Source organism: Megascapheus bottae, chromosome 3 (assembly GCF_031878675.1).
Source record: "Megascapheus bottae isolate mThoBot1 chromosome 3, mThoBot2.hap1, whole genome shotgun sequence".
Taxonomy (NCBI): Eukaryota; Metazoa; Chordata; class Mammalia; order Rodentia; family Geomyidae; genus Megascapheus; species Megascapheus bottae.
This window is the reverse complement of record NC_143511.1, coordinates 48,872,188-48,887,743: the sequence shown is the minus strand read 5'-3', so window position 1 is coordinate 48,887,743 and position 15,556 is coordinate 48,872,188. Positions and strand designations below refer to the sequence as shown.

General features: G+C 38.6%; 1 protein-coding gene across 5 annotated transcripts in view; it reads left to right on the top strand.

The window, feature by feature from the left end:
* Slc24a2 (solute carrier family 24 member 2) overlaps positions 1 to 15,556 on the top strand; it is a 233,696-nt gene that overhangs the window by 4,345 nt on the left and 213,795 nt on the right. The window lies entirely within an intron of this gene.

Sequence of the window (15,556 nt, the reverse complement as noted above, 5' to 3'; positions counted from 1 at the left end):
TGTTTACCTGCAAAGCATATTGGTAAAGAGCTTAGAAGAAATTGGTCTGCAATAACATAGAATAAAAAGTAATGGATCTGCAGCATCAGTAAAATTTTATATGGTGTCATAATGCAGTTCTGATTCCTATCCTAACAGTAAAATGTCATCTTTGAATGTAATTTTATACAGAAAACTCAAATGCATATGAAGATTTCTTTCCATTTTAGCCTCTACAATATTCTCCTATATATTAAAAAAATGGCTATTTGAATAGGAAGTAAGAAATTTTGTCCTTCAAAAGGAAAAATTTTAATTTAGCTAAATTTATACAATAATAGGTATAATAGGTATAATGATAGTTCTTATGCAAAGAGACACATTTTGTACTATACGGTACCTAACATATCTCAGTGTTACTTATTTGTGAGGAATTATAAACTTTAAAAATTCGTTTAGCAAAATAGTTGGCAGCATGGTATTTGGATATGACCACTGAGAGCTAAGAGCATTATACAGGGCTGTCACTGGACTCCTTGTCCTTCTCCAGCCTATTTGAGTGATTTGCTGTAGTTTCTGTGTTTTCTCCAATCAGAGTCCTGGATAATTGTTTAGAAATAAGGTACTGATTTGGTATAAGTAGTTTAAGCATATCCACAGTTAAAATGTCAGTACTTTTTTGTTTTATTACTCATTCAGTGGAATTTCATTAAACTTAGACACATACTTTGCTAAAGATGACTTTTATAGCATTTTTAAGAAAGGAATTTGCAGAATAGGAGTGTGGCCTAGTGGTATAGTAGCATGCATGAAGTCCTGGGTTTGATTCCTTGGTACCACATACACAGAAAAAGCAAAAGTGGGGCTGTGCCTCAAGTGGTGGAGTGCTGGCCTTACAAAAATTTCAAGGACAGTGTTTAGGCCCTGAGTTCAAGCCCCAGGACTGGCAAAAAAAAAAAATGGCCGTGAGTTTGGCCTAGTGGTAGAGTGCTTGCTTAGCATGCACAAAGACCTGGGTTCGATTCCTAGGTACCACATACATAGAGAAAAGCCAGAAGTGGTGCTGGGGCTCAAGTAGTAGAGCTCTAGCCTTGAGAAAGTCCAAGGACAGTGCTCAGGCCCTGAGCTCAAGCCCAGGTCTGTCTAAATAAATAAATAAATAGATTAATAAAGTTTAAGAAAGAAACTTGTAGAGCAACCCAATGATGTACCCAATATCATACATAAGATTGCAGGAGTATTTTTGTGCTTGGGTTTTGTGGGCATAGGATGGGCAGCTGTTGTTGTACATTTGGCAAATGTCCTATCACTTGAGCCACAGCCCCACTTTCAGCTTTTTTTTTATATATATGTGGTACCAAGGATTCAAACTCTGGTCTTCGTGCATGCTAGGCAAGCACTCTACCACTAGGCCAAACTCCTGGCCTCGACAAATTACTTTTTAACCACAAGTTCCAGACTATTTTTAGTCAGTTGTGAATCATTCATTGAAGTGGTCCTCCCAGACTTTTTAATTAGGTGATTGTCAAGTCACTTTTCTGATCATTTATAAGTCAGCAATTCAGGCTGACATTTCCTAACAATTGTTAGTTTTTCATATTCATAATTCTGTCCTATGATTAATCTTTCAAATCTGGGAATTCTGCATATGCCTAATTTTGTTTTATTTTATCTTATTTTGTTGTAAAGGTGATGTACAGAGGGGTTACAGTAACATCAGTAAAGTAATGAGTACATTTCTTATGGAACATTGTTACCCTCACCCTCATTTTCTCCCACTTTCTCTCCCCTTCTTCACCTCCCTGCCAAGTTGTAAAGTTCATTTCCAACACAGTGTCTTGTGAGTATCACTCTTGCACTGGTTCACCCTTTGTCCTTGGTCTCACCATCTTCTTATTCCCCTCCCCTTACCCAAATCAGATAAACATGCATATATAAGACACAGTGTATGAAAATTAAGAAGTGACAACAAGAGATAAACCAAAGGGGGAAAATTGAATGAAAAAAAGAAATAACCACACAATACATTAAAAAAAACCCTCTTGTTTCCATATCTAGGAGTTCAAACTCTCTATTAGCATTATTTTATAAGGTCATATGGACATAGCTATTGTGAATCTCTGCTATGACTACCCTAGACAGACTAATTATTACAAATGAGGGAAGCCATGGAGCTTATGTTTCTTTGGGTGTGGTTTACTTCACTTAATATGATTTTTTCCCCAAGTCTTTCTATTTTCTTACAAATGGGAAGATGTCATTCTTTCTTTTAGAAGCATAGAATTTTGTTGTGTGAATATACCTAATTTTAAAAAGAAATCATATTATATTCACAACTATGTTTTGAGTTTTGTCCCAAATGCCCATTGCACTATTTTCTTTTTAATGCCAAGTAATTCTAATTGATTGCACTTCATCATTATTGCTTAATTTGGCATTTGGTAACAAATGTGCCTTTTTAAACAGAACTGTATCTTATTGGATATTCCACAGCCATACAATTTTGGAGGACTATTGCATAATAATGTGATTTCCTTCAGGATATGCCACCTGCCAGTTCCATTTTTGAATCATTGCTGGAATCTTTTTTTCCAGTCATTACAGCTATTATTGTAATTCTGATTTCAGAACTTTTCAGATGTTTGCTAGCCAAGATCTGATCATAAGGTTCCCAGTAGGGCTGAGTTTTTCAGTTTGGCTTCTGACCAAACTGATCAGAAGATCTGGAGGAAGGGTAACCCACGTTTGTTAGAGAAATCTGTCATCTGCTATCACCAGAAACTAAGGGAAAACAGAACTGAAAACCATTATGGCCCTTGATGGACTCTGCAAGGAGAATAAGAAGAACAATCCTAAACATGCTTTCACACAAAGTGACACATGTTTTACTGTTTTCTTTGTAAAGCATGCGGATTTAAAAAGGTGGAAAAACCACATTTTAGCCATTCTTATGTAGCTCATCAGTAGGTTCATGAGTTAGAATCATCACCACTGCTGAGTTCTGGTACTTTGAAATATCTCGCTAATGATTTGCTTCACAGGCAAGTTGAAAATCTTAATTTGATGTCATTATTAATGATGAATGTCCTGAAGCAGCTGAGTCAGGAAAAATGTGAGCTGACATTTTTGTTGTTTTGGTTTGGTTTGGTGACAATCTTGGGGCTTGAACTCAGAGCCTAGACACTTTCCCTAGGCTTTTTTGCTCAAGGCTGATGCTCTATTACTTGAGCCACACTTAACACTTCTGGCATTTTTTAAAGCTTAATTGAAGATGAAATTAATAGACTTTACTGCCCAGGCTGGCTTTGAACCTTAATCCTCAGGTCTTAGCCTCCTGAGTAGCTAGGATTACAGATATGACCTATTGGCACCTGTCTCTTTCTCTCTCTCTTTTTTTTTTTTGCCAGTCCTGGGACTTGAATTCAGGGCCTAGGCACTGCCTCTGGGCTTTCTCAAGGCTAGAACTCTACCACTTGAGCCACAACACCTCTTCCGGCTTTTTTCTGTGTATGAGGTACTTAGGAATCAGTCAAACCCAGGGCTTCATGTATGCTAGGCAAGCATTCTACCACTGGGCTATGCTCCCAACACATATATATATATATATATATATATATATATATATATACTTATATATACATATATATATATATACGTATATGTGTGTGTTAAAGTAGTGTTGGTAACTTCTATGTGCCTCTTTATTGTACTCCTTTTCCGTTTTTTTTGTCTGCTTTTATTTTGAATTATTTTTCCTACTTATGTTTCTATTTCGTTTCATTGTTTTCCACTTCCCCTGTTTAGAAAGTGGTGCAGTGTCATTGTGAATGGTAGGAATATTCTGGGCTTTGACTCAGAAGAAAGGAAAAGCCTAGCTGTGTGCTAAGCCCATTAGCTTCAGCAAAGTCATTCAAATTCTTTGTGAATCAGTTTCCTGGATGGGACTAAGGAGAATGATAATACCTTTTTATAAGGTTGGGGGAAACTATTAAATAAAAACATGAAAATTAATAATTTGGCATAATCCTTGGAAACGTGACTTGTTTACTAAAGGTTAATTCTCTCCTTTTCTCTTTGCATTCTTACATGCAAAGTGAGGCAGAAAATTATGTCATATTAGGAAATTATAAAACACTCCTTGAATGTTAGATTTACTCCAAAGGAACATTGAATTAACTGGCCTATTGTACACCTTAGTGGCACTTAATATTTTTCATATCCCAATATTCATAAATCCATAGTGAATATTTGCAGTTTACATATTATTATAAACATTGAAATCTCTAAATGACTTTCTCTTTTGTCCAGAAATTTTATCTTGTAGGAATTTGCTTGGAATAAGAAGGTCATTGTCTGGGAATTTAGAAGTAGCTATTCTAAGCAGAAAGTTTTGCCCTTAGGGTATTTTTATATATAACAATTGGGGCCCTCTTCTTACAACCTTTTATAGCTGGGTAGGAATAAATTTGAATGCAGCATTATGCAAAGCATATTGAGCATCAGAGCATTCAGCCGATATCACTGCTTGCCTGAATCTCTGTGTCTGCTATGGTGCTAGGCTGTGGCTGGCCTAGAAAGCAGCTGTCCATGGTTTTTAACTTAGGTGTGGCACTGTAATCTGACAGCAAGACAAGGTGGTTCTAATATAGGGACCAATCTAAATAAAGGTACTTAAAGCTGGATAGATGGAGAGTCAGACTCCTTAGTGATTTAAGTATACCAGTTTTTTACTATTGAGAGCCTGGAAAGTTGTCAAAAGAGGTTTTCAGTTCAACTGCAGATCAGAGCTAAAGTAATGAAAATATTCATAAATATTTCTTATGAGGTGGTAAATCATATGTAATTTTTATAAATATTCATGAAAAGCTCTGTTTGCTTAAGATTCAGAGTCCATTGTAAAATTTAGCCCCAAGACTAGTAAATAAATTCATAAAATTGATGTATAAACTTCAAGAAAGGTAAAGTCATCCTTATTGTGAGAAAATGTTTGTGGAGTGTGTGCCAGACTTTGGGTTGGATGTTGTCCCATAGGTTTTTCATTCAAGGCAGGTGCGCTTCCACTTGAAGCTTAGCTCTATTTCTAATCTCATGGACTTTCCTACCTGGACTGGCTTTGAACCAGTATCCTCAGATCTCAGCCAATTGAGTAGCTGGGGTTATAGACATAAACCACTAGCATCCTGAAAGTTTGTGTTTCTTGATGTAAAAATGGAGAATTCATTTAGACATTAGAAATTTAGACATTAACAGCCTTACCTGATGAGGTAGCCTTATTTAGTTTTCCTTACTAACACATCATTTATGATGTGTGATTCAGAAGGTAAGCCAGGCATTTTGAGAGCCCAGTAGATTCCAAACATTCAGTTCAAATCATCCTTGGCCATTCCCCTTGTTACTTTGGTATCCCTGGAGCCCAGGTTGCAATATAAATACAACAAGTTACCGTTACCAATCTCTGCTACCTCCTTCCTCCCTCCTATCTTCCTCTCCTGCCCACTCAACTTCCATTGTAGTGAACCCAGTGATTACTATTTGTATTTTAATTGAACGAAGAATGAGATTGTTATGTGAAGCTCCTCTCTGGCTTCCTGGAAAGGCAAGTACATCTGTAATCTGAGTTTTGCCTTACATCAGTCCCTAGGAATCAAAAATGTCACTGGATTTTGTATAGCTCAGTAGAGCAGCCACTCTCTTTTAACTGGAAGGTTTGGTTTGTTTACATGGACTATGATCGCTGTTATTTGGGTTCTTTTCTATCAAACTGTTTTATACTTTCTATTTGTTCTCATCTCTTTGTTTTGTTTTGTTTTGTTTTTGGTAGAAAATTGGAGGTAAGGGCCAGGGAGTGTAGACTAGTGGTAGAGCGCTCGCCCAGAATTCGAGAAGCCCTGGGTTTGATTCCTCTGTACCACATACTCAGAAAAAGCTGAACATGGTTCTCTGGCTCAAGTGGCAGAGCACTAGCCTTGAGCAAAATGTGTCTAAGAACAATGCTCAAGCCCTGAGTTCAAGCCCCAAGACTGGAGAAAGAAAGAAAGGAAGGAAGGAAGGAAGGAGGGAGGGAGGGAGGGAGGGAGGGAGGGAGGGAGGGAGGGAAGAAGGAAGAAAAAGTTAGTTGGAGGTAGGAGTTTTATGGACTTACCTGCTCAGGCTTAGATTTTTGATCTCAGCCCAGTGAGTAGCTAGGATTACAGGGATGAGCCATCAATACCAAGCTTGCTTTTGTTCTTTTCATAATTTTTTCTTGCATTTTGTTGTAGATTGAATGTGTGTGTGTGTGTGTGTGTGTGTGTGTGTGTGTGTGTACGTGTTGCCATGCAATAGTTTGGAGTTTATGTATTGTTATTATTTTTGTTGTTCTTCTTTATATTTGCTTTTTTGGTGTTGTTTGCTTTGTATTATTTTTAAGACATTCTTCCTAGGTAACTAAGGTGGGTCTCCAAGTCGAGGTGTTCCTGCCTCAGCCTCCAGAATACAGGATTACAGGCATATGCTACTATACTTGGTAGCTTTTGTTTGTCTTTTTTAGTTTTACTTAGAAACTTTAGCATTTAACTTTATCTCAGTATATAATTCAAAAGTAAATAATGCCTTCACACTTCAGGAAGCAACCTGAGGATCTTATAGTGTTTTAAACCAGTTAATTCCTCCCTACTATTGATTTAGATTTCAGGATTCAAGTTTTCTCATAAGTGTTATGTAACAGTTTCATTGTACTATAATATTAACTTACTTATTTATTTGTTGTTTATTTTGTCCTGCTGGGGATCAAACCCAGGGCCTGGTACATGTGAGAAGTGTTCTACCACTAAACTCTATCCTCAGCGCCCATAAATTAACCCATAAATTAAACCCATAAATTAGATACAGTCATACCATCAGTGTTTTTAGATTTAACTACATTTTTACTAACCTTTCCTTCCTTGCTTCTTTTTGTATTTCAGACCTTTATTTCTGCTTTATTCCTCTCCTCCTTTATTCCTCAGAAGCTTCCTTAAGATCTATGCTGTCTCATTTGTATGTTCTTATTTTTGATTCATGAAGTTTCTTGAATGTGAGGATGAAAAACATTCCAATCACTTTCTATTCTTCTAATCTACTTTGCTTTCTTGAATTCCCCTAAGCATATTAAATGTACTTTCTAGGGGCCCAGAGTTTAGCCTAGTGACAGAATGCTTGCCTAGTATGCACTAAGACCAGGGTTCAATTCCTTGCAACCACATATATAGAAAAAGCCAGAAGTGGTGCTGTGGCTCAAGTGGTAGAGTGGTAGAATGCTAGCCTCGAGAAAGCCAAAGGACAGTGGCCAGGCCCAGAGTTCAAGCCCCAGGATTGGATATATATTTATATATATATATATATATATATATATATATATATATCCACACACACACATTTCCTAGTTCATTACTGATCACATTAGTGTCAATGTTGTAGATCTAGTTTTGTCGTTTCCTCTATATAGGTTACTGGTTTATATTTAGTGATTTATTTGAACTTTGAAACTTTACCTGTGGGACACTTAGGATTGATCTTCTGTGGCTTCAGGTTCCAAATCTGCAGTGAATCAGCCTGTGCTTAGAAATTTTTAAGGAAGACCTCCCCTCCAAAAACACATAATAGTCTACCCCCCACCCTCCTCCCCCATCAACCAAAACCAAACCAAGGACATCCTGCTAACACCTTTTGTTAAGCAAAATCCTACCCACACCCCCATCCATACAAAGAATGTCAGCCCTTCAGGATTTCCAGCTTGTAAAAAAAGATATCTGAACTCATCCCCTCACCTCCAGAAGGTGACATGGCTGGAGCCTCTAAAAGCCTAATCTGTGGCCCACTAGAGAATAGAAAATACCCAAGCCAAAGAAATTCTAATGCCTCTGGATTTGTGCTTTTTTTTGTCTTCTGTGTTCTAAGAAATTCATGTTTACTACAAAAATGGGTATTTTTTAAACACTTTAAAATCATAATATCCAACATATTAGAGAGTAATATATTGAGAAGAAATTCTCCAGATGTTTAATTCATCACATTATTTGAAATATGTGTCTTAGACTATGGATTTGTCAAACAATAATGCATACAGCAAGTGACAGTGACATGAAATTTTAATGACATGTTCTCAGGATATTTCATACAGCCTGACTGAAAAAAAAAAACCTACCTAAGCAAAATCTGAAGTCAAACCAATCCTAAGAGGCAGTTCTAATAGGAAATTATATGGTGACACATTAGACTTGATTTTTAAGTACTATTTTTTGCAAGATACTACACCCAACACATCAAACCATAAAAACATATTAATTTGCTAAAAGTCATTTTGTCACCTAACTATAACGTATATAATAATATTATTATACCAGACTTTTTATGCACAGATTTACATAGATATGTATTTGTATACATATAGACCTAAATATCTTACATATTATTTAAAAAATTTATACCCATATATTTAATACATTATTTTAAAATTTTAATGATTAAAAAAAGTAAACTGATACATGGGTATAAATATATGGGATATGCATATGTACTAAGCAACATTGAGCACATACAACTTTATCATAGTTTTAAAAAATCTTGGCATATTAGAAACATGTCTTCATGTCACTAGTGATTTTTTCATTTCTTTTATGATACTGGGATTTGAACTTGGGATCTGTGCCAGACAGGTGTTCTGCTGCTTAGTTAACACCACCAGCACATATCACTTTTGTTGTTTCCAATGGGGGCTCATATTTTTTTGCTCAGACTAGTCTGGACTGTGATCCTTCCCCTTGTGAATAGCTGAGATTATAACCACTATACCTACCATTGTTTGTAGAGATGAGACTCCCTAATGTTTCCTGAGCCGGCCCTGAACTTCACTCCTTCCAATCTGAGCCTCACAAGTAGTTTTGATTACAGGGTAGGGCCACTGAACCTGACTCTTAGAATGTTATTTACTGCTTAGTGTTATATATACTATCATAATACAAGAAATGTTTTTGTGTTAAAATGTACTGTAATATTGCACTAGCATTATAAAATATTATAATAAAAAAACCTTACACACAAATCACTGATTGGATAGCAGTAGATATCCAGGGTCAACATTTATGAACATTTGAAAGGTTCTGCCACATTGCTTCTTGCTTGATAGCCTTGAATATTATAATTTTTTAACATTTTCCAATTTTCTAGGTGAAATATAGCATTTTAACTCATTTTAATTTGCATCTCCCTGATTAATTTGAAGACTGAACTTTGAAACATATGCTTTTGATAGATTAAGTTTTCCTTTTCTTGATTGTCAGTTTCCTCTATGTCTTTGTGATAAGTATATTTACACTGTGATGAGTCACAAGCCATCTCTTATAAATATATACTGAGAACCTCTAACTTTAGCTCTCATCTCTCCCCACATTTCCACACCTAAATCAAGCCAGGACATTTTTGCAATTTTTTGCTTTTGCGGAAATAAGTGAATTCTTTTGAAGAGGAGACTTTGTGACAGGAGTTAGGAGAGAAGGTCCCCGGGGACTGGAGTGTGCTCCATCCTCCTATGACTTCTGTGTCCTGTGTCCCTATTTCCTCATCCAGAAAGGGAAGGGAACTTGGTGGACATAACCTAATAGATTAAACATGCACCTAGACATTAGTTTGTAATGTCTGTTCTCAGAAGTGCTAATAGTATTCTAATTTGTTATTCTAATATTATTCAGCCAAGAGTTCTAACCAGGCCCCAACTAGCACATTTACACTAACACGAGACATAACCATGCCCCCAAATCACTTGACTCTGCTTGTCAACTTGTTTGCATGTGATATTTTTATTCAAATTATTTAATCAACTTGATGGAGCAATGATTTTAACTTCAGCATACTGTGGGAGACAGCTCTTCCAGACAGATAGGAGAACAGCATGCATGAAGGAAAGTCACTTAAAGACTCATGCAGGGTGCTAGATGCCCTCAGCAGTGTGGCTTTGAGCAGCTGCATGTGGGTCCCTTCAGTGTGGGTAGAGCCTCCAGTAATGCTCTCCTCATCTCCCCAGGGTTAAGGCACAGAGAGATGGGAAAATGAGGCCATGTACCATTCTAGGAACAGGGAAATGGAAGCTTTCCACAACTAATCTGCAGAACAGGAATTTGGAGATCAGCAGTAAATGATTGCCTGAGGTCCAGTATTAGCAGTATTTAAACTATCTTTGAATGTGGGTCTATTTTATTGTAAAGTTCATCCTAGATCTCTTATACTTTAGTGCTTCTCACTAGGCAAATGGAAATAAAGACAAATCAAGCCTCCATAGCAGATTCACTTTTCATATTAGGCTCTGTTAAATCAGTGACTTGCAAATATTTTGACCATGACGAATATTTTACATCTCATCTCAAAATATATGCACACATATACACACATTTATGTGAATATATATTTCCACGTACATTAAAATAAAATAATCATCCAAGCACAGATGACTTAGACCTGTAATCTTTTTTTTTTTTTTTGGCCCCTTTCTCTTTCTGGCCCCGCTCGCTCCGGCCCTGCTCGCTCCGGCCCTGCTCGCTCCGGCCCGGCTAGGCCCCCTTTCTAGCTCAGGCCCCGCTCGCTCCGGCCCCGCTCGCTCCGGCCCCAGACCTGTAATCTTAACTACTTGGGAGACTGAGATCAAAAGGGCTGATGCTCCAGGCCAGACTGGGTAGAAAAGTTTTTCAATAAAGGAAAGCTGGACACAGTGACGTGTGCCCTTAATCCCAGACACTAGTAAAAGCCTAAAGTAGGCTTTAGGTGGCTCCCAGCGAAGGTATATACCTAGGCAGGAATCACGACCTTTCCTAAGATTGACCAGCAAAAAGTACAGCTGAAGATGTGTTCAGTGGTAGTTAATCACTCTGGCAAGTACAAAGCCCTGAGTTCAAACTTCAGTCCTGGCAGAAAAAAGTAAAATAAAAGTGGTTGTCCTTGAAAGCCAGGTGTGGTGGCTTATGCCTGTAATCGTAGCTATTCAGGAGGCTGCAATCTGAGGACCACAGTTCAAAGCCAGCCTGGGCACTAAAGTTCATGAGAGTCTTATCTCCCATTAACCACTAGAAAACCAGAAGTGGTGCTGTGGCTCAAGGGTGGTAGCCTTGAGCTGAAGAGCTCAGGGACAGCATCCAGGCCCACAGTCCAAGCCCCAGTACTGAAAAAAAAAGTGGTTGACCTTGAGAAAAATAAGATAAAGTAAATAAAAATCTAAGTGTACTCTTAGATTATCCTGTAATCCTAGCTACTCAGAAGAGTACAAGCTGAGGATTGCAGTTTGAAACAAGCCAGGGCCAAAAAGTCCATGAGATTCTTATTTCCAATTAACTACCCAAAAAGCCAAAAGTAAAGCTGTGGTCCTACTGGTAGAACGCTAGCCTTGAGCACAAATGCTCAGGGACAGTACCTAGGCCCTGAGTTTAAAAGCCTCATGACTGGCACACACACACACACACATACACACACACACACACACACACACACGAGCTTCAGCCTTCTAAAATAAGTTCATGGGTTGTGACCTGAGTTTTTCAAAACTATCATGTCCAGAAATTCCTTTTTTTTCTCTCCCCTTTCCTCTCAGCAGGGCTGCCCTGCAGAGCTGTGTTAGTTGTACAGTGCTGAAGGGCATCTGTCTGATCAAAGGGACGAATAAGGGCAAAAATCCAGGTACTTCTTTGCTGCTTGAGCTATGTGCTTTGGTGTGGGGATGTGATCGTTCATGGAAGGGAAGGCTTTTCTTAATTCATCAGTATGCCCTTTGGTCCAGTGGTACTCTTGCTTTGTACTTTTAACTTCTCCTTTTGATAATTTATTTAGAGTTTCAGAGCCAAGAACCCCAAGGGATCATTAAGTACATGTAAATCCATGCTAATTCTGATGATTGGGACACTCATAGCTATTCAGAGCTACATTCATGTACTATAGTGGTTTCCATGAAGATACTCCATCTACATCCAGTTGGGTCACATTGGCCTTCTAATCCAGGTAGATGCTACAGAATCCTGAGACCCAAAGCATGTGCTGCTCTCTGGCCCTGACAAGGGTCCATTATAGGAAGGCATACAGCACAGCATCCCTTTGCTAAACCTCAGCTTAGCCTTGGTTCCCAGTGTGCTTGTCAGCAGGTGGAAAACAAGCGTGGGTGAGTCAGGGTGGTTATGAAATCAGAGAGAAGCAGTACCTTGATAAGAAGGCTGGAAGCTGTGTTTCAGTTCGATTGGCGTCCTTTTTTTTTAATGAACTATTAGATTTGTACAACAAATGATGCAGAACTGGTTCTGATCCTGGTAAAAATAGGTGGTTTTGGAAAGGCCAGACTAAATGCCACGTTCACAGCTTCAGAGAAAGCACTCAGGATTGTGCATGGGCAGAGAGCAAGCCTGGAGACCTGCCATTCCTCCTGCACATACTGACTGTGTAGCCCTGCGCTAGGATCTTTGCCCCAAGCATCTTCTCTCTAGGGAGCTAGTTTACTTCCACCAGGAGCTCCCCTAACTCTGCGCTGCCTTGTTAACTGGAAAGAAACAAGTATAGTTGACTCTCAGTATCCATAGGGAATTAGTCCGGGGCCCTAAGGGTCCCCAAATCTGAGAATACTTAAGTCCCGTGTATGACATGGCATAACATTTGCATGCAACCTATAATATCTGCCTATATATATTAACTACTTATACCTCCATAATACCTAATGCTATATAAATAGCTGCTAGACTGCCTGGTGTAAAACATGGCAAAAAAAACTAAACATGTTCAATACAGACACATGTTTTGATCCAAAGTTGAATTTATGGATGCTCTTGTTTACAACTTTGGGCTGACCAATAAAACCCTGAATTTATATCTGTTAGAGTGCTTTTTCAATTAAGAGCCCAACTGAAGGAAATGCGTTCCTTTGGCAGGATAATAAAGGTTCCTTTACCATAATGGGACCTTCTTGCAAAGGGCCAAGTAGGCTGTGGTACTTTGAAAGTGACCTTCACGTTTACTGCTTGATGATGCATCTTGTCTTGGGTGAGCACATTGCAGGGGAGAATATATTTCATCTGAATGGTGATTAATGCCTGTAGTTTTAGCCTTTGGCGGGCTGAGATAGGAGGATCATAAGACTAAGCTGAGCTAAATAGCAAGATTCTGTCTTAAAGCAAAAATAAATACAGATTGAATTTTTACCTGTCCAGCTTTCCCATTCATCTGTCACCTACCGCTCTCACACTTAGGCAATCTGAGTAACTCAGGCTTTTTCTTTCAGTTACCTGATAGGTATCAAATATGTGTCGAACCACCTCTGTTATTTTGGGCCTGTGGTCAGAACTGTGCGTTGGTATATTTCAGAACCCTGTTACTTTGTTTGGAGAGGAAATGGTCAAAAAATAGACATGCCTATTACTGAGACCTGGAAGAGCCACGTGATCCTAGATATGGTATTTAACCACTTTGAACTTACGTGAGCTTATTTCATAAACTAAGAAAATAATAGAATTTCCTTCTTAGGGAAGCTTTGAATTTTGAATGAAACATTTTGCAGAGTGTAGTTCCAGGTCTCACCATTCACCATCAATCAACAAAAGATGCTCTACTAGCCTTTTTTTTTTTTGCCCCCAGTCGCTTCCCTGTGCTGCATTGCTAGCCTTCCCTCAGCCCTGCACCTTGGTTTTCTCCTAATAACTCAGTCCCCTGTCCTGGGATCTGGATACTCTCTCTGTTTCCCTTATGATCATGCAGTTATCCACCTAGTTCCCCAACTAATAGACAAATCCTCAGTGTTTGCACTTAAATCAGTTTCTCCGTTATTCTTGCAAAGGATTTAAAAAGAAATGGTCTTCCTCTCCATGAAACTGAAAGTCACTCGACCATGAAATTATCTTGAAGCCTTCCTATTGTTCCCGAAAACTGCACTTCTGTTAGCTTATTCGTGTCGTCATTATTTCATGTTAGTTCTTCATGTGTCCACCTTATGCAGCTCTTGCTGCCATTGGTGTACCACTCCCTGCTTTGTGTCTTGGGTTGAACCCCTCCCTTTGACTTAGTATAAACTAACCAGTTCCATTTGTGGGATCCATGTCTGGCTGTGGGTTGGTCCTGGGCTGAGGACGAAGGACACAAGGTTTCAAGACGTTCTTAATGGTAGTGTTAAAAATTCTGAGCCTGTTAAGTAGCTAAGGTAATAATAAAGCCAAGTGATCAACGACAGATGTCCTATGTAAAAAAACAGAAACCTTAGAAATCTTCCAGAGATGGGGCTGAGAGTTTGGCCTAGCAGTAGAGTGCCTGCCTAACAGGTACAAAGACCGTGGTTCCATTCCTCAGTACTGCATACATAGAAAAAGCCAGAAATGGTACTGTGGCTCAAGTGGTAGACCTCTATCCTTGAGAAATCCCAAGGACAGTGCTTAAGCCCTGAGCTCAAGCCCTAGGACTAGCAAAAAAAAAGAAAAAGAAAAAAAATCTTCCAGAGGTGTTGCAGGTATGATTGTGAAAGTAAGTCAGAGCAGGGCATCCAATTCTAAAAGCCAAATTATTCCATCTTTGGACTTGTTTGTTTATGTAATGTTCCTCTATTGAGTTTTCTTCATAGCAGCTATTTTGAGATATAATGGAATCACCACACCATTCACCCCAAGTATACAACAGAGCATTCTAGAATGTTCAGAAGTATCCAGCCATCACTATTCATTTTAGAACATTTGAATCACCCCTGGAAGAAATTTTGTACCCACTAATAATTTCTTCCCACTGCTTCCTCTCCCTATTCCCCAAGAGCTAGTAATCTACTTGGTAACTAAAAATTTACCTAACATGGGCATTCGTGTAAGTGGAATCATACAGTGTGTAGCTTTTGTGTCTGACTTCTTTTATATCATGTAACATGTTTTCAAGGCTCACTCATGCTATATCCTTTTACAGCCAAATAATAAGATCCTGTTATGTATGTTCTCACATTTTATTTGTCCATTCATCACTTGCTGTTTCCTCATTTTAGCCACCATAAATAGTGCTAAAATGAATATTTCCTGACAAGTTTTGGTGCGGACTTATGTTGTCATTATTCTTTGGTACATATTTAGGAGTAGATTTACTGGCCAATATGCTAATGCTATGTTTAACATTTTGAGGAAATGCTAAGACTCTTTTCCAAAGCACCATTTTGTATTCCTACCTGGGGTACATGAGAGTTCTGAGTTCTTCATACCTGCGACAGCATTTTTATTATTTTCTTATTACCCATCCTGATGCGTGTGAAGTTATTCGTGATTTTGATGTCATTTTTCTAATGGATATGATAGTAAGTACTTTATTTTGTCAGTTGGGGACTTAAACTCTGGGCCTGGGTACTGTCCTTGAGCTCTTCAGCTCAAGGCTACCACCCTACCCCTTGAGCCACAACCCCACCCCCAGTTTTCTAGTAGTTAATTGGAGATAAGAGACTCAGCCCCAGTTGGCTTTAAACCTCGGTCCTCAGATCTCAGCCTCCTGAATAGCTAAGATTACAGGTGTGAGTCACTGTGCCAGCTTATAGTAAGCACTTTTTATGAGCTTGTTGGTCATTAGCGCATCCTTCCTGGGG